This window comes from Anomalospiza imberbis, unplaced genomic scaffold (assembly GCF_031753505.1).
Source record: "Anomalospiza imberbis isolate Cuckoo-Finch-1a 21T00152 unplaced genomic scaffold, ASM3175350v1 scaffold_105, whole genome shotgun sequence".
Classification (NCBI taxonomy): domain Eukaryota; kingdom Metazoa; phylum Chordata; class Aves; order Passeriformes; family Viduidae; genus Anomalospiza; species Anomalospiza imberbis.
The window spans coordinates 9,631-28,765 of NW_027099438.1; the positions used below are offsets into that span (position 1 = coordinate 9,631).

At 51.9% G+C, this 19,135-nt stretch overlaps 1 pseudogene across 1 annotated transcript; it reads right to left on the bottom strand.

Annotated features, from left to right (window-relative positions):
* Positions 1-489: 489 nt before the first annotated feature.
* LOC137465716 (eukaryotic initiation factor 4A-I-like) lies at positions 490-17,623 on the bottom strand (annotated as a pseudogene). Its single transcript, XR_010994806.1, has 11 exons — positions 17,506-17,623; positions 16,835-16,883; positions 16,084-16,216; positions 13,725-13,864; positions 10,229-10,396; positions 8,421-8,530; positions 6,501-6,644; positions 4,785-4,922; positions 2,060-2,149; positions 1,083-1,162; positions 490-718 (listed from the first exon to the last, which is right to left on the bottom strand). The product of XR_010994806.1 is annotated as a eukaryotic initiation factor 4A-I-like (transcript).
* Between the last annotated feature and the right edge of the window lie 1,512 nt (positions 17,624-19,135).

Below are 19,135 nucleotides of genomic sequence, written 5' to 3' on the forward strand. Positions count from 1 at the left end.
AAAAAGGAAAAAAAAAAATTGTGAAAAAAAGAAATATATTTAAAAAAATGGAAAAAAAAAAAAAGGGAAAAAAATTTAAAAATTTTAAAAAGCTGCAGAAAAATTGAAAAAATTTTAAAAAAAGGGAAAAAAATGGGAGAAAATGGAAAAAAAAAATAGGAAAAAAATTGGGAAAAAGGTGAAAAAAACGGAAAAAAAAGCTAAAGAATGGAAAAATTGAAGAAAAAAATCTGGAAAAAATGGGGAAAAAAAGGGGGGGAAAATGGAGAAAATAAAAAAAAAATGGAGAAAAAATCTGAAAAAATGGGGAAAACTGGAAAAAAAATTAAAAAATAGGAAGAAAATTTAGGAAAAAAATTCTAAAAAACAAAGGGAAAAAAATTGGGGGTAAAGTGGAAAAAAATTGGGAACAAGGGGGGGGTGGGGGAGGGGCAGCTTTGTTTGTTTATTGTCGGGTTTTTTTGTGTTCTTTGTTGGTTTTTTGTGGTTTTTTTCAGTTTTTTGGGGGTTTTTTCTGCAGTTTTTTTGGGTTTTTTTTGCGGTTTTTTGTGGTTTTGCTCGTTTTCGGGTGTCTCAGATGAGGTCGGCCACGTTGAGCGGCATCTCCTCGATGGCCGTGTTGTAGAAGGTCTCGATGTCCCGCAGCGTCCGTTTGTCCTCCTCCGTCACCATGTTGATGGCCACGCCCTTGCGGCCGAAGCGGCCCCCGCGGCCGATCCTGGAACGGGGCAAAAAAAAACCCGGATTTTGGGCAAAAAGTTCCCATTTGGGGCAAAAAAAAAACCCTGATCTGGGGGAAAAAGAATTCCAATTTGGGGCAAAAAAATAAATTTGCCCTAAAATTCCCAAAAAATCTCCCAAAAACTCCCAAAAGTTCCCAAAAATCCTCCAAAAAATCCCCGACAAAACTCCCCAAAATCCCGAAGAACCCCCCCAAAATTTCCAAAATAAAAAAAAATCCCCCCAAATCCCCTAAATTCCCCCCAAAATAACCCAAAAACTCCCCAAAATCCCATAATATGTCCCAAAAGCTCCTAAATTTGCCCCAGAATTCCCCCGAAATCCCGGTTCCCCGCGCTGACCGGTGGATGTAGTTCTCGCGGTTGGTGGGGAGGTCGTAGTTGATCACCAGCGACACCTGCTGCACGTCGATGCCGCGCGCCTGCGGGGAGGCGGGTTTTTGGTCAAAAAAGCCTCAAATCCCCCCAAAAAAACCCTAAAAATCTCCCGCAAAACCCCCCAAAAAACCCTCAAACCCCCCCCCCAAAACCTCCCCAAAAAACCCTCAAAAACCTCCCCCCAAAACCCTCCCCAAAGCCCCAAAAAACCTCCCCCCAAAAAGCCTCCCCAAAAACCCCGCAAACCCCCCCCAAAAAAACCCCCCAAAACCTCCCCAAAAACCTCCCCCAAAAAACCCCAAACCCCCCCCCAAAGCCCCAAAAATCCTTCCCCAAAAAACCCCCAAAACCTCCCCAAAAAACCCTCAAAACCCCCCCAAAACCTCCCCAAAAACCCCTCGAAAACCTCCCCCAAAACCCTCCCCAAAGCCCTAAAAAACCTCCCCCAAAAAACCCCCCAAAACCTCCCCCAAAACCCCAAAAAACCTCCCCAAAACCCCCCGCAAACCCCCAAAAAACCTCCCCCCAAAAAAACCCCAAAACCTCCCCCAAAAAGCAGAACATTCTCCCCCAAAACCCAAAAAACCTGCCGCAAAAAAGAGAAAAACGTCCCCCCAAAAATCTCCCCCCAAAACCCCCCCCAAAATCCCCCCCAAAAACCCCAAAAATCTCCCCCAAGAAGCAGAAAAACCCCCAAAAATACTCAAAAAAAACAGAAAAAAAACCTGGGTTTTTTTTTTTAGGAATTTTGGGGAAATCGAGGCAGGGATTTTTTGGGGGCGGGGGAGGGGCAGGGACCCAAAATTCCTGTGAAAAAACCGGAAACCTTCGGGTTTTTCAGGATTTTTTTTTTGTTTTTTCAGGGATTTTTGGTTTTTCCCCTGGAATCTCGGGGAAACCGAGGCAGGGGCGTTTCGGGGGCGGGGCCGGGCGGCACTGACCAGCAGGTCCGTGGTGATGAGCACGCGGCTGGAGCCGGAGCGGAATTCCCGCATGATGACGTCACGCTCCTTCTGGTCCATGTCCCCGTGCTGCGCGAGGGGCGGGGTCAGGCCGGGACACGCCCCCCGCCCGCGGTTAGGCCACGCCTTCCCGGGTTTAGGCCACACCCCCAGCCTGGAGAATTTGGGGGTTGCCCTTCCCCCAGCGCTGCTGGCCACAGTGACCACTGGCCCCCTCCCCCCACTGACCACAGTGACCACTGGCCCCTCCCCCACCCCCGCTGGCCACAGTGACCACTGGCCCCTCCCCCCACCCCCACTGACCACAGTGACCACTGACCCCCTCCCCCACCCCTGCTGGCCACAGTGACCACTGGCCCCTCCCCCACTGGCCACTGGCCCCTCCCCCACCGCTGCTGGCCACAGTGACCACTGGCCCCTCCCCCACTGGCCACAGTGACCGCTGGCCCCTTTCCCACACCACTGACCCCACACTGACCCCTGAGTGACCACACTGACCCCCAGTGACCCCTGAGTGACCACCGACCATCGCGGACACGGTGAAGTCCCGGGCGTGCATCTTCTCGGTCAGCCAGTGACCATCGCTGACCACCACTGACCCCCAGTGACCATCGGTGACCAGAACTGACCCCAGTGACCATCACTGACCATCACTGACCATCACTGACCACCACTGACCCCAGTGACCATCGGTGACCATTGCTGACCATCGCTGACCCCAGTGACCATCGCTGACCACCACTGACCCCAGTGACCATCGGTGACCATCACTGACCATCACTGACCCCAGTGACCATCGCTGACCATCACTGACCATCGGTGACCATCCCATCGCTGACCATCGCTGACCATTGCTGACCATCACTGACTATCGCTGACCATCACTGACCCCAGTGACCATCACTGACCATCGCTGACCATCGCTGACCCCCAGTGACCATCACTGACCATCACTGACCATCGCTGACCATCCCATCGCTGACCATCGCTGACCATCACTGACCATCACTGACTATCGCTGACCATCACTGACCCCAGTGACCATCACTGACCATCACTGACCATCGCTGACCATCGCTGACCATCACTGACCCCAGTGACCATCACTGACCATCACTGACCATCACTGACCCCAGTGACCATCACTGACCATCACTGACCATCACTGACCCCAGTGACCATCACTGACCATCACTGACCATCGCTGACCATCCCATCGCTGACCATCGCTGACCATCACTGACCATCACTGACTATCGCTGACCATCACTGACCCCAGTGACCATCACTGACCATCGCTGACCATCGCTGACCCCAGTGACCATCACTGACCCCAGTGACCATCACTGACCATCGCTGACCATCACTGACCCCAGTGACCATCACTGACCATCACTGACCATCACTGACCCCAGTGACCATCACTGACCATCACTGACCATCACTGACCCCAGTGACCATCACTGACCATCGCTGACCATCACTGACCCCAGTGACCATCACTGACCCCCAATGACCATCACTGACCATCACTGACCCCAATGACCATCACTGACCATCACTGACCCCAGTGACCATCGCTGACCCCCAGTGACCATCGCTGACCATCACTGACCCCAGTGACCATCACTGACCATCGCTGACCATCACTGACCCCAGTGACCATCACTGACCCCAATGACCATCACTGACCATCACTGACCCCAATGACCATCACTGACCATCACTGACCCCAGTGACCATCGCTGACCCCAGTGACCATCACTGACCATCACTGACCCCAGTGACCATCACTGACCATCGCTGACCATCACTGACCCCAGTGACCATCACTGACCATCACTGACCCCAGTGACCATCACTGACCATCGCTGACCATCGCTGACCCCAGTGACCATCACTGACCATCACTGACCATCGCTGACCATCGCTGACCCCAGTGACCATCACTGACCATCGCTGACCCCAGTGACCATCACTGACCCCAGTGACCATCACTGACCATCACTGACCCCAGTGACCATCGCTGACCATCACTGACCCCAGTGACCATCACTGACCATCGCTGACCATCACTGACCCCAGTGACCATCACTGACCATCGCTGACCATCACTGACCCCAGTGACCATCACTGACCATCACTGACCATCACTGACCCCAGTGACCATCACTGACCATCACTGACCATCACTGACCCCAGTGACCATCGCTGACCATCGCTGACCATCACTGACCCCAGTGACCATCACTGACCCCAATGACCATCACTGACCATCACTGACCCCAGTGACCATCGCTGACCCCAGTGACCATCGCTGACCATCGCTGACCATCGCTGACCCCAGTGACCATCACTGACCATCACTGACCATCGCTGACCATCGCTGACCCCAGTGACCATCACTGACCATCGCTGACCCCAGTGACCATCACTGACCCCAGTGACCATCACTGACCATCACTGACCCCAGTGACCATCGCTGACCATTGCTGACCATCACTGACCATCACTGACCATCACTGACCCCAGTGACCATCGGTGACCATCACTGACCCCTGAGTGACCACACTGACCCCCAGTGACCATCACTGACCATCGCTGACCCCAGTGACCATCACTGACCATCACTGACCCCACACTGACCATCACTGACCATCGCTGACCCCCGCTGACCCCCAGTGACCCCTGAGTGACCACTAACCATCGCGGACACGGTGAAGTCCCGGGCGTGCATCTTCTCGGTCAGCCAGTCCACCTTGCGCCGGGTGTTGATGAAGATCACGGCCTGGGTGATGGTCAGCGTCTCGTAGAGGTCACACAGAGTGTCCAGCTTCCACTCCTGGCCGGACAAATGACCGCTGAGTGACCGCTGAATGATGATAGTGACCCCAAACTGACCAAGAGTGGCCAGAAACGACCCCAAACTGACCCAAAGTGACCAGAACTGACCCACAGCAACCCAAAGTGACCAGAACGGACCCAAAGTGACCCAAAGTGACCCTTAGTGACCAGAACTGACCCAAAGTGACCCAAACTGACCCAAAGTGACCAGAACCGACCCACAGCGACCCAAAATGACCAGAACGGACCCAAAGTGACCAGAACTGAACCAAAGTGACCCAAACTGACCCAAAGTGACCCAAACTGACCCAAAGTGACCAGAACCGACCCACAGCGACCCAAAATGACCAGAACGGACCCAAAGTGACCCAAACTGACCCAAAGTGACCCAAAACTGACCCAAAGTGACCCGAACTGACCCTTAGCGACCAGAACTGACCCAAAGTGACCCAAAGTGACCCTTAGTGACCAGAACTGACCCAAAGTGACCCAAAGTGACCAGAACGGACCCAAAGTGACCAGAACTGACCCTTGGTGACCAGAACGGACCCAAAGTGACCAGAACGGACCCTAAGTGACCAGAACTGACCCAAACTGACCCACAGTGACCCTTAGTGACCCGAACGGACCCAAAGTGACCCGAACTGACCCAAACTGACCCTTGGTGACCAGAACTGACCCCTCCCCCTGCGGTCGCTGTCCCCCCCCGCTCAGGGGCCGGCCCCACGGAGGGGGAGGGGCAGCCCATGGTCCGGGGGGGTCACTCTGGCATGGGGTCACTGCGGGGGGGCCACGGGGCCACCCCACAAATCCTGAGGCCATGCGGGGGTGGGAGAGGGGCTGACCCCAAATGGACCCAAATTACCCAAAATAACCTGAAATTACCCCAAAATGGACCCCAAAATAGACCCAAATTCCCCAAAATAACCCAAAATTACCCTAAAATGGACACACAATTACCCCAAATGGACCCAAATTACCCAAAATAACCTGAAATTACCCCAAAATGGACCCCAAATAACCCAAAATTACCCCAAAATGGACCCAAAATTACCCCAAATGGACCCAAATTACCCAAAACAACCCGAAATTACCCCAAAATGGACCCAAAATGGACCCAAAATATCCAAAAATGACCCCAAATGGAACCTAAATACCCAAAATGGACCCAAAATGACCCAAAACCCAAAAAAAAACCAAAAAAAATCCCAAAAAAAACCCTAAACTACCCAAGTTTGGGGTTCCTGCCCCAAAGTGACTCCGATCTCCCTCTCGACGTTGATGTAGAACTGGCGGATGCCCTTGAGCATCAGCTCCTCCTTCTTCACCAGGATCCGGATCAAAATTCCCAACAAACCCCCAAAAATCCCCCGAAGAACCTCAAAAAAACCTCCCAAAAACCTGAAAAAAAATCCCAAATAAATCCAGTAAAATCCCCCCAAAAAAAACCCTCAAAAATCCCCAAAAAACCCCCTCAAAAAAAATCCCAAAAAATTCCCAAAAACCCCCCAAACTGCCCACGTTTGGGGTTGCTGCCCCGAAGCCCCAAAGCGGCGGATTTTGCCCCAGTTCCGACCTCCCTCTCGACGTTGATGTAGAACTGGCGGATGCCCTCGAGCGTCAGCTCCTCCTTCTTCACCAGGATCCGGATCGGGTCCCGCATGAATTTCTTGGTCACCTCCAGCACGTCCAGCGGCATCGTGGCCGACAGCAGCACCACCTGCGGGGCAGCACCCCGAGAAGGGCGTCAGCGCCCCGGAGTGGGATGGGCACCCCCAAGAAATGGGGTCGGGAGCCCAAAAAATGGGATTGGGACCCTGAAAAATGGGACTGGGAGCCCGAAAAATGGGATTAGGACCTTGAAAAATGGGATTGGAGCCCAAACAATGGGATATGGAACCTGAAAATGGGGTCGGGACCCCAAGAAATGGGATTTGGACCCTGAAAAATGGGACTGGGAGCCCAAAAAATGGGATTGGGACCCTGAAAAATGGGACCAGGAGCCCGAAAAATGGGATTTGGAACCTGAAAATGGGGTCGGGACCCCAAGAAATGGGGTCAGGACCCCAAAAAAATGGGATTGGGACCCTGAAAAATGGGACTGGGACCCCAAAAAATGTGATTTGGAACCTGAAAATGGGGTCGGGATCCCAAAAAATGGGATCGGGACCCCCAAAAATGGGATTTGGAAACTGAAAATGGGGTCAGAACCCCCAAAAATGGGATTGGGACCCTAAAAAATGGGATTGGGACCACAAAAAATGGGTTTTGGAACCTGAAAATTGGATAGGGACCCCGAAAATTGGATTGGGACACAAAAAAATGGGATCAGGCCCTGAAAAATGGGATGGGGACCCCAAAAAATGGGATTCGGAACCTGAAAATGGGGTTAGGACCCCCAAAAATGGGGTCACCACCCCAAAAATGGGATTGAGACATAAAAAAATGGGATCGGGACCCTGAAAATGGGGTAGAGAGCCTAAAAATGGGATCAGGGCCCCAAAAAATGGGGTCAGGACCCTGAAAAATGGGGGCAGGACTTTAAAAAAACAAGAAAAGGAACCCCAAAATGGGAAAGAAACCCCAAAATTGTGCTCAGGCCCCCAAAAAGTGAGGTCAGGAACCCCAAAAAAACCCAAAATCAGCCCTGGGAACCCTAAAAATGGACCCAGGAACCCCCAAAATCCACCCCAGAACCACCAAAAACGGGGTTGGGACCCCAAAAAATCCCAAAACCTCCCCAGGAACCTCCCAAAAATGGGACCAGGACCGCAAAATTCCCCAAAAAATCAAAACCGGACCCCTAAAAACCAACCCAGGACTCCAATAATCCCCCCAAAATTCCAAATTCTCCCAAAATCCCCCTAAAAAAACCCCAAAAACCCAAAAATTCCCCCAAAATTTCCCAGGACTTTCCAAGCCTCCCCCAATCCCTCCCAAAAACCCAAAAATTTAGGCAAAAATCCTCCCACAACTGAGGGGAAAAAACCCAAAATCCTCCCCAAATCCCCAAACTTTTGGGAAAAATCCCCAAAAAATCACCTCAAATTCCCCAAAACCAAAAAAGAAATTGGGAAAAATCCCCAAAATTCTCCCAAAAATCCTCCCCAAAATCCCCCAAAATTTTGGGAAAATTCCCCAAAATTCTCCCAAAAATCCTCCCCAAAATCCCCCAAAATTTTGGGAAAATTCCCCAAAATTCTCCCAAAAATCCTCCCCAAAATCTTGGGAAAATTCCCCAAAATTCTCCCAAAAATCCTCCCCAAAATCCCCCAAAACTTTGGGAAAAATCCCCAAAATTCTCCCAAAAATCCTCCCCAAAATCCCCCAAAATGTTGGGAAAATTCCCCAAAATTCTCCCGAAACCCCCCTTACCCAGCGCGGGCGAAATCCTGGCGTTTCGGGGCCGTTATTTTGGGGGACTGTGTGATTTTCCCGGAATCTGGGAATGTTGGGGATTTTGGGGGGATTTTGGGGCGATTTGGGGTCCCCCCACCTGCGTGTTCCCGCTCAGCTTCTGGAAGATGTCGTAGATCTGGTCCTTGAAGCCGCGGCTCAGCATCTCGTCGGCCTCGTCCAGCACGAACATCTTGATGAACTTCGGGGCTAAAAAGGGGGAATTCGGGAAAACTCAAAAACCTGGGGGGGATCCCGGGGTTTTTCAGGGGCTTTGGGGTTTTTCGGGAGGAAAAGCGGGGGTTTTGGGAGGATTTTGGGGAAATTTTTGTGCATTTTGAGAAAACTTTGAGAATTTTGGGAAAACTTGGGAGATTTTGGGAGAATATTGGGGGATTTGGGAAAAATTGTGGGGGATTTTGGGGAAATTTTGGCGATTTTTGGAGAATCTGGGGAAAATCTTGGAGGATTTTGAAGAAATTCCAGCGACTCTGGGGGGATGTTTCAAAAGATTTGGGGTTTTGGCGGGGGTTTAGGGAGGAAAAATGGGTTTTTTTGGGGGGATTTTGGGAGAAATTTAGGGATTTGGGGAAAAATTCAGAGGATTTGGGGAGAATTTTGGGGAAATCTGGGGTGATTTTGGGGATCTAAGCCAGAATTTTGGGACGATTTGGGATTTTTGGGGTTTTAAAGCTGGATTTGTGGGGTTATTTTTGGGACTTCTGGGGTGATTCGGGGATTTTTGGGGTAAATTTTGGGATTTCTGGGGGTTTTTTTTAATTTTTGGGGTGATTTGGGGGTTTTTGGGGTGATTTTGGGGCGATTTTGGGGATTTTTGGGTGCCCCCCTCAGTCCAGGCGATGATCAGCCCCCGGGGGTTTTGGGGTCGGGGCCGCGCAGGACGCGGGGCCGGGACCACCCCCCGGGGTCAGGTGACACGCAGCTCATCACAGGGGGGCCCCAAAATCCCTAAAATCCCAAAATTCCCCAAAAATCCCAATCCCAAAAAACAGGGGAACCCCAAAAAATTGGGAAAAAATCCCAAAAATTTGAGATTTTAGGGCATTTCTAATCAGATTATAGCAATTTTTAACCTGTATTTAAACTGATTTTCCTATTTTTGGCCATTTTTAATCAGATTTTTGCCATTTTTAGCCATTTTTAACCCATTTTAAACTGGATTTTTCCCATTTTTGGCCATTTTCAATTGGATTTCTCTCATTTTGGGCCATTTTTAACCCATTTTCAATTGGATTTTTGCCATCTTTTCCCATTTCTCCCCATTTTTGGGTATTCTGCGTGGGCACTTTAGGGTTTTCGGGGTCGCTGATCCCGATTTTTGGGGTGAATTTCGGGGATTTCGGGGTCGCTCACACAGGTAGCGCCGGTTGAGCCGCCCCAGACCCCATTTTAAATCGGATTTTCCCCCCATTTTTAGCCCCTTTCTCACTGGATTTTGGCCATTTTTGGGTATTCTGGGTGGGCACTTTGGGTTTTCGGGGTCGCCGATCCCGATTTTGGGGTGAATTTCGGGGATTTCGGGGTCGCTCACACAGGTAGCGCCGGTTGAGCCGCCCCAGACCCCATTTTAAATCGGATTTTCCCCCATTTTTAGCCCGTTTCTCACTGGATTTTGGCCATTTTTGGGTATTCTGGGTGGGCACTTTGGGGTTTTCGGGGTCGCCGATCCCGATTTTGGGGTGAATTTCGGGGGATTTCGGGGTCGCTCACACAGGTAGCGCCAGTTGAGCGCCCCCAGCCCCCATTTTAAATCGGATTTTCCCCATTTTTAGCCCCTTTCTCACTGGATTTTGGCCATTTTTGGGTATTCTGCGTGGGCACTTTGGGGTTTTCGGGGTCGCCGATCCCGATTTTGGGGTGAATTTCGGGGATTTCGGGGTCGCTCACACAGGTAGCGCCGGTTGAGCATGTCGAAGACGCGCCCCGGGGTCCCCACCACGACGTGCGGCGCCTCCAGCTGCAGCTTCTGCACCTCGGCCGGACGTTGGTGCCGCCGATGCAGGCGTGGCACGAGGCCCCCATGTAGTCCCCGAGGGCCATCACCACCTTCTGGATCTGTGACGTCATCAATGACATCATCAGTGACGTCGTCAGCCAAAAAAACCCCGAAATCCCCGCTGAAATCCCATCGAAAACACCAAAATCCCAATAAAAACCCCAAAATCCCATTAAAATCCCAAAATCCCAATAAACAACCCCATTTTTGAGGCCCCCACGCAGTCCCCGAGAGCCATCAGCACCTTCTGGATCTGTGATGTCATCGGTGATGTCATCGGTGACATCATCAGCAAAAAAAAAGAACAGCCCAAAAAAACCCCCCAAACCCTAAACAACCCCACAAAAACCTCGAAAAAAACCCAAAAAAGCCCAAAATAGAGGCCCCAAAAAGCCCCAAAAAAACCCAAAAGAAGCCCCCAGAATCCCCCCCAAAAGATCCAAGCCCAAAAAACCCAAAAAATATCACCAAAAAACCCAAAAAAGCAACCAAAAAAACTCAAAAAGCTCCAAAAAACCCTCCCAAAAAGACCCCAAAAAAGCCCAAAAATCCACAAAAATCACAAAAAAAACACCAAAAAAAAAGCCAAAAAACCCCAAATACTCCACAAACAAAAAATCCCCCCAAAAAACCTCCAAAAAGCCCAAATTCCCCTCAAACCCCCCCCCCAAATCCCAGCAATAACCCCCTAAAAAATCCCAAAAAGCCCCCAAAAGAGCCCAAAAAACCCCAAAAATCCCCCCACAAACCCCTACAATTGCCCAAAAAATCCCCAAAAAACCCAAAATCACAAAAACACCCCAAAAACTCTCCCAAAAAAGCCCCAAAATCTATAGATTCTGCCCTTTCCCCTCCCGGGCGCGATGACGTCATCGCTGACGTCACGGTGACGTCACCGTGTTCCCCAGGCATGAACCAGTTTGGGCAATGGGCCGGACTGGGATGAACTGGGAGCTGCTCTGCCCCCCGCCGGATTTGGGATCGGGGCCAGCGGACCCCGCCCTGCCCAGGCGGCGGGGACTGGTTTGTACTGGTTTGTACTGGTTTGGACCGGTTTGGACCAGTTTGGGATGTTTTATACTGGTTTGGAGCAGTTTGTACTGGTTTGTACTGGTTTATACTGGTTTGAACCGGTTTGGAATGTTTTATACTGGTTTGGAGCAGTTTGTACTGGTTTGTACTGGTTTATACTGGTTTGGACCGGTTTGGAATGTTTTATACTGATTTATACTGGTTTGAAGCAGTTTATACTGGTTTGTACTGGTTTATACTGGTTTGGAGTTTTTTATACTGGTTTGGAGCAGTTTGTACTCGTTTGTACTGGTTTATACTGGTTTGGACTGGTTTGGGATGTTTTATACTAGTTTGGAGCAGTTTGTACTGGTTTGTACTGGTTTATACTGGTTTGGAATTATTTTATACTGGTTTGGAGCAGTTTGTACTGGTTTGTACTGGTTTGGACCAGTTTGGACGGGTTTGGGATGTTTTATACTGGTTTGGAGCAGTTTGTACTGGTTTGTACTGGTTTATACTGGTTTGGAATTTTTATACTGGTTTGGAGCAGTTTGTACTGGTTTGTACTGGTTTATACTGGTTTGGACCAGTTTGGACGGGTTTGGGATGTTTTATACTGGTTTGGAGCAGTTTGTACTGGTTTGTACTGGTTTATACTGGTTTGGACCTGTTTGGAATGTTTTATACTGATTTATACTGGTTTGGAGCAGTTTGTACTGGTTTGTACTGGTTTATACTGGGTTGGAACAGTTTGGGATGTTTTATACTAGTTTGGAGCAGTTTGTACTGGTTTGTACTGGTTTATACTGGTTTGGAATTTTTTATACTGGTTTGGAGCAGTTTGTACTGGCTTGTACTGGTTTATACTGGGTTGGAACAGTTTGGGATGTTTTATACTGGTTTGGAGCAGTTTGTACTGGTTTGTACTGGTTTATACTGGTTTGGACCTGTTTGGAATGTTTTATACTGATTTATACTGGTTTGGAGCAGTTTGTACTGGTTTGTACTGGTTTATACTGGGTTGGAACAGTTTGGGATGTTTTATACTAGTTTGGAGCAGTTTGTACTGGTTTGTACTGGTTTATACTGGTTTGGAATTTTTTATACTGGTTTGGAGCAGTTTGTACTGGCTTGTACTGGTTTATACTGGGTTGGAACAGTTTGGGATGTTTTATACTGGTTTGGAGCAGTTTGTACTGGCTTGTACTGGTTTATACTGGTTTGGAATTATTTTATACTGGTTTGGAGCAGTTTGTACTGGTTTATACTGGTTTGGAATGTTTTACACTGATTTATACTGGTTTGGAGCAGTTTGTACTGGTTTATACTGGTTTGGAATTTTTTATACTGGTTTGGAGCAGTTTGTACTGGTTTGTACTGGTTTGGAATGGCAGGAACCAATTTGGAGTGGGTTATACTGGTTTGGACTGGTTTATACTGGTCTAGACCACTTTGGAGTGGGTTATACTGGTTTGGACTGGTTATACTGGTCTAGACCACTTTGGAGTGGGTTATACTGGTTTGGACTGGTTTATACTGGTTTGGAGTCATTAAAGGCAAGTCTATACTGGTTTATACTGGTCTGGAATTGTTAAGACTAGCTTATACTGGTTTATACTGGTTTGAAGCCTTTAAGACCGAGTTATACTGGTTTGGACTGGTTTATACTGGTCTAGACCACTTTGAAGTAGGTTATACTGGTTTGGACTGGTTTGTACTGGTCTAGCCCAGTTTGGAGTGGGTTATACTGGCATGGACTGGTTTGGAGCCATTAAGACTGGGTTATACTGGGATATACTGGCCTTTACTGGTTTAGTCTAACCTCGACCAGCTCGGACTGGTTTGCACTGGTTTGGAGCCATAGTGAATGGGTTATACTGGTTTATACTGGTTTGTACTGGTCTGGAGCCACTGTGACCAGGTTATACTGGTTTGTACGGGTTTGAAATAATTAAGACTGGGCTATACTGGTCCATACTGGTCCCAAACTGGTCCCTGCACAGGTGCACCACCATCCCCAGCAGCCACTCACACCTGTCCCCCACCCCCCCCCGACTGGTTTGTACTGGTTTATACTGGTTTGTACTGGTCTGGAGCCACTGTGACCAGGTTATACTGGTTTGTACTGGTTTGAAATAATTAAGACTGAGCTATACTGGTCCATACTGGTCCAAACTGGTTTATACTGGTCCAAAACCGGTTTATACTGGTCCAAACTGGTCCCTGCACAGGTGCACCACCATCCCCAGCAGCCACTCACACCTGTCCCCCGCCCCCCCCCCCGACTGGTTTGTACTGGTTTGAGCTGGCCCAAACCCCTCCAAACCGGCCCGGCCCGGTCCTGTACTGGTTCATACTGGTTCATACTGGTACCTGCTGGGCCAGCTCGCGCGTGGGGGCCAGCACGAGCGCCTGCGTGGCCTTGAGCTCCAGCTCCACCTGCTGCAGGATGGAGATGGCGAAGGTGGCGGTTTTACCTGTGCCGGACTGCGCCTGCGCGATGACGTCATAACCTGGGGACAGGTGAACAAAGGCAGGTGTACACAGGTGTGTCACCTGTGCCAGACTGCGCCTGCGCGATGACGTCATAACCTGGGGACAGGTAAACACACACAGGTGTGTCACAGGTGTGTCACAGGTGTGTCACCTGTGCGCGACTGCGCCTGCGTGATGACGTCATAACCTGGGGACAGGTGAACACACACAGGTGTGTCACAGGTGTGTCACAGGTGTGGCACAGGTGTGTCACCTGTGCCGGACTGCGCCTGCGCGATGATGTCATAACCTGGGGACAGGTGAACACAGACAGGTGTGTCACAGGTGTGTCACAGGTGTGTCACCTGTGCCGGACTGCGCCTGCGCAATGACGTCATAACCTGGGGACAGGTAAACACACACAGGTGTGTCACAGGTGTGTCACCTGTGCCGGACTGCGCCTGCGCGATGACGTCATAACCTGGGGACAGGTGAACACACACAGGTGTGGGCACAGGTGTGTCACAGGTGTGTCACCTGTGCCGGACTGCGCCTGCGCGATGACGTCATAACCTGGGGACAGGTGAACACACACAGGTGTGTCACAGGTGTGCACAGGTGTGTCACATGTGCCAGACTGCGCCTGCGCGATGACGTCATAAACCTGGGGACAGGTAAACACACACAGGTGTGTCACAGGTGTGCACAGGTGTGTCACCTGTGCCGGACTGCGCCTGCGCGATGACGTCATAACCTGGGGACAGGTGAACACACACAGGTGTGTCACAGGTGTGTCACAGGTGTGTCACCTGTGCCAGACTGCGCCTGCGCGATGACGTCATAACCTGGGGACAGGTAAACACACACAGGTGTGTCACAGGTGTGCACAGGTGTGTCACCTGTGCCGGACTGCGCCTGCGCGATGACGTCATAACCTGGGGACAGGTGAACACACACAGGTGTGTCACAGGTGTGTCACCTGTGCCGGACTGCGCCTGCGCGATGACGTCATAACCTGGGGACAGGTGAACACACACAGGTGTGTCACAGGTGTGTACTGGGAGCACTGGGGCTGTACTGGCTTGTACTGGTTTATACTGGGACAAGTTCCATGTACCTGCCCAGGTGTTCCAGGTGAGTTTACCTTTGATGCAGGGCAGGATGGCTGGGCTGTACTGGTCTGTACTGGTCTGTACTGGTCCTGTACTGGTCTGTACTGGTCCGTACTGGTCACACCTGCCCAGGTGAGTTTACCTTTGATGCAGGGCAAGATGGCTGGTCTGTACTGGGCTGTACTGGTCTGTACTGGTCACACCTGCCCAGGTGCGTTTACCTTTGATGCAAGGCAGGATGGCTGGGCTGTACTGGTCTGTACTGGTCTGTACTGGTCCGTACTGGTCTGTACTGGTCTATACTGGTCTGTACTGGTCCGTACTGGTCACACCTGCCCAGGTGCGTTTACCTTTGATGCAGGGCAGGATGGCTGGGCTGTACTGGTCTGTACTGGTCTGTACTGGTCTGTACTGGTCTGTACTGGTCCGTACTGGTCACACCTGCCCAGGTGAGTTTACCTTTGATGCAGGGCAAGATGGCTGGTCTGTACTGGGCTGTACTGGTCTGTACTGGTCACACCTGCCCAGGTGCGTTTACCTTTGATGCAAGGCAGGATGGCTGGGCTGTACTGGTCTGTACTGGTCTGTACTGTGCTGTACTGGTCTGTACTGTGCTGTACTGGTCTGTACTGGTCTGTACTGGTCCGTACTGGTCCGTACTGGTCTGTACTGGTCTGTACTGGTCTGTACTGGTCCGTACTGGTCACACCTGCCCAGGTGCGTTTACCTTTGATGCAGGGCAGGATGGCTGGGCTGTACTGGTCTGTACTGTGCTGTACTGCTCTGTACTGGTCCGTACTGGTCTGTACTGGTCCGTACTGGTCCGTACTGGTCCGTACTGGTCTATACTGGTCTGTACTGGTCCGAACTGGTCACACCTGCCCAGGTGCGTTTACCTTTGATGCAGGGCAGGATGGCTGGTCTGTACTGGTCTGTACTGCGCTGTACTGTGCTGTACTGGTCTGTACTGGGCTGTACTGTGCTGTACTGCTCTGTACTGGTCCGTACTGGTCTGTACTGGTCTGTACTGCTCTGTACTGGTCCGTACTGGTCTGTACTGGTCTGTACTGGTCCGTACTGGTCCGTACTGGTCTATACTGGTCCATACTGGTCCGTACTGGTCACACCTGCCCAGGTGCGTTTACCTTTGATGCAGGGCAGGATGGCTCTCTGCTGGATGGCCGAGGGTTTCTCGAAGCCGTAGGCGTAGATCCCGCGCAGCAGCGCCTCCGACAGGTTCATCTCGTCGAAGCTGTCCACCACCTCGTGCCAGTTGCTCTGCACCAGTACAGACCAGTACGGACCAGTAAGGAGCGGCACGGAGCCCCATGGCCCACGCGACTGGTACGAACCGGTTTAAACTGGTGGAAACCGGCCCAGCCCTGCCCCAGTGAGGAGGAGGAGGGCTCGGCCCAGTCTGACCAGTATGGCTCTGACCCCTCCTGTCCATCCCAGTTTGATTTTACCTCTCCCAGTCCATCCCAGTATGGCTCTGACCCCTCCAGTCCATCCCAGTTTGATTTTACCTCTCCCAGTCCATCCCAGTATGGCTCTGACCCCTCCCAAGTTTCACTTTACCCCTTCCCAGTTCATCCCAGTCCCTTCCTGTTTAACTTTAACCCCTCCCAGTCCATCCCAGTTTGACTTTAACCCTTCCCAGTCTGACTTTAACCCTTCCCAGTCCACCCCAGTTTAACTTTAACCCTTCCCAGTCTGACTTTAACCCTTCCCAGTCCTTCCCAGTTTAACTTTAACCCTACCCAGTTTAACTTCAATCCTTCCCAGTCCATCCCAGTTTGACTTTAACCCCTCCCAGTCCATCCCAGTTTGACTTTAACCCTTCCCAGTCCATCCCAGTTTGACTTTAACCCCTCCCAGTCCTTCCCGGTTCCTGACCTCGATGACCCCGTCCGGCTCCATCCCCTCGGGGCCGCTCTCGCGAGATCTGCCGGGGGGGGGTGGTGGTGTGGGTTAAACCGCGTCGCCATGACGTCACCGCCCCATATCGTGACGTCACCGCCGCGCTATCGCGACAGCCTCACGTCTTTTTTTTTTTTTTTTGCCCACCCACGTGATCGGAAGCGGCTCCAGCCCCTCCCCCTCCCCCCTCCGACCACGCGGCGCCACCGGAAATCGCGCCGTCAGGCGAAGCCCCGCCCACTTCCTGTCCCCCCCTCACGAACCGGCCAATCCACACGCCGCGCCGCGCGTGACGTCACCGCGCCCGCCGTGAGGGGGGGGGGGTGGAACAATGGAGGCGCGCGCGCGGCGCTGACCACGTGGGGCGGGGGAGGGGGGAATTTAAAAAAAAACCGGGGCAAAAACCGCAAAATAAACGGGAAAAAAACCGGACGGAAACCCCGCGGGGCGGCGGGGCCGGGCCGGGAACGCCGAAAAAGCGCCGGGCTCCCCTCAGAGAATCGCGGCGGTGAGGAGAAAGCGCCGCCATTTCCCCCCCCCCCCCCACCAAAACCCTCCCCTCACGCGGGGGCGCGCTCCCCTTCCCCTCCCGCGGCCGCGCCGCTCCCGTAGCGCCCGGTACCGCCCGGTATCGCCCCGTATCGCACCGGCTGTCGTGACTCGCCGACATCTCCGCGCTCCGCTCGCGCCCCCCCCGCCCGGCGCCGCCTTAAGAAGCGCCCGGGCCGCGCCTCCCCCCGCGCCGCCATTGGTCCACTCCGCCCCCGCAGCCACGCCCCCGCCGCTCGCCCATTGGCTGGGAGCCGCGCGGGGATGGGCGGGGCGAATCGGGGCCACGCCCTCCCCGCGTTGGGACAATGAGGAGGGGGCGTGGCCGAAGCGCGGGGGGGCGTGGCCGGAACGAACCAAGTGGGGGGGGGAGGGGGGGTTCGGGCGCCGCTCCCCCAAAATGGGAGAGCCCAAAATTCAGAAGGGGGGGAAGGGGGAGGGAGGCCCCCCCAAAAAAGGGGGGAGGGGCTCTTAAAGGGGCCGCGCACCGGAATTGAGCGGGAGGGGGGAGGGGAGGGAAGGATGGCGCCCCTCCCCCTCCCACCGCGGTGGGTTCGACCCCCTCAGAACGGCCCCGAATTGCCCGGAAATGCCTCAAAAATGTCCCAAAATCCCCGCAAAAATGTCCCAAAATTCCCCCAGAATCCCCCCCAAAAATGTCCCAAAAATGTCCCAAAATTCCCCCAGAATCCCCCCAAAAAATGTCCCAAAAATGTCCCAAAATTCCCCCAGAATCCCCCCAAAAAATGTCCCAAAAATGTCCCAAAATCCCCCCAAAAATGTCCCAAAATTCCCCCAGAATCCCCCCAAAAAATGTCCCCAAATCCCCCCAAAAAATGTCCCAAAAATGTCCCAAAATTTCCCCAGAATCCCCCAAAAAAATGTCCCGAAATCCCCCCAAAAAATGTCCCAAAAATGTCCCAAAATTCCCCCAGAATCCCCCAAAAAAATGTCCCGAAATCCCCCCAAAAAATGTCCCAAAAATGTCCCAAAATTCCCCCAGAATCCCCCAAAAAAATGTCCCAAAAATGTCCCAAAATTCCCCCAGAATCCCCCAAAAATGTCCCCAAATCCCCCCAAAAATGTCCCAAAATTCCCCCAGAATCCCCCCCAAAAATGTCCCCAAATCCCCCCAAAATGGCTCAAAAACCCCAATAAACCCCATGAATGTCCCCAAAAATGACCCGAAATGGCCCCAAAAATGACCCCAAATCCCCCCAAATTGGCCCGAAAAATGACAAATATCCCAAAAAGCCCTAAAATGTCCCCACTCGACCCCAAATCCCCCCAAAACGACCATGAAAAACCCAAAAATCCCCAAAAATGTCCCCATATCTCCCCAAACCCCCCCGAATGCCCCCAAAATCCCCTAAATTGTCCCCAAATCCCCCCAAAAATGCCCCCAAAACCAAAAAAAACCCCCAAAAAGTCCCAGAATTTGCCCCAAAAATGTCCCAAATCCCCCCAAAATGGCCCCAAAAATTTCCAAAATGCCCCCGGCCCCTCCCCCCAGCCCAAATTTGGGATTTTTTGGGTTTTTCTCGTCGGTTTTTGCTCCTTTTTATTCCCAAAGTTTTTCTGCGCCGGCTTCGAAACGGAAAATTCGGGGAAATCTGGGGAAAATTTGTGGAAAATTGGGAGAATTTGGGGGAATTCTTGGGAATTTTTGGGAAAATTTTTGGGAGATTTTGGGTGAATCTTGAGAGTTTTGGGGAATTTGGGAGAATT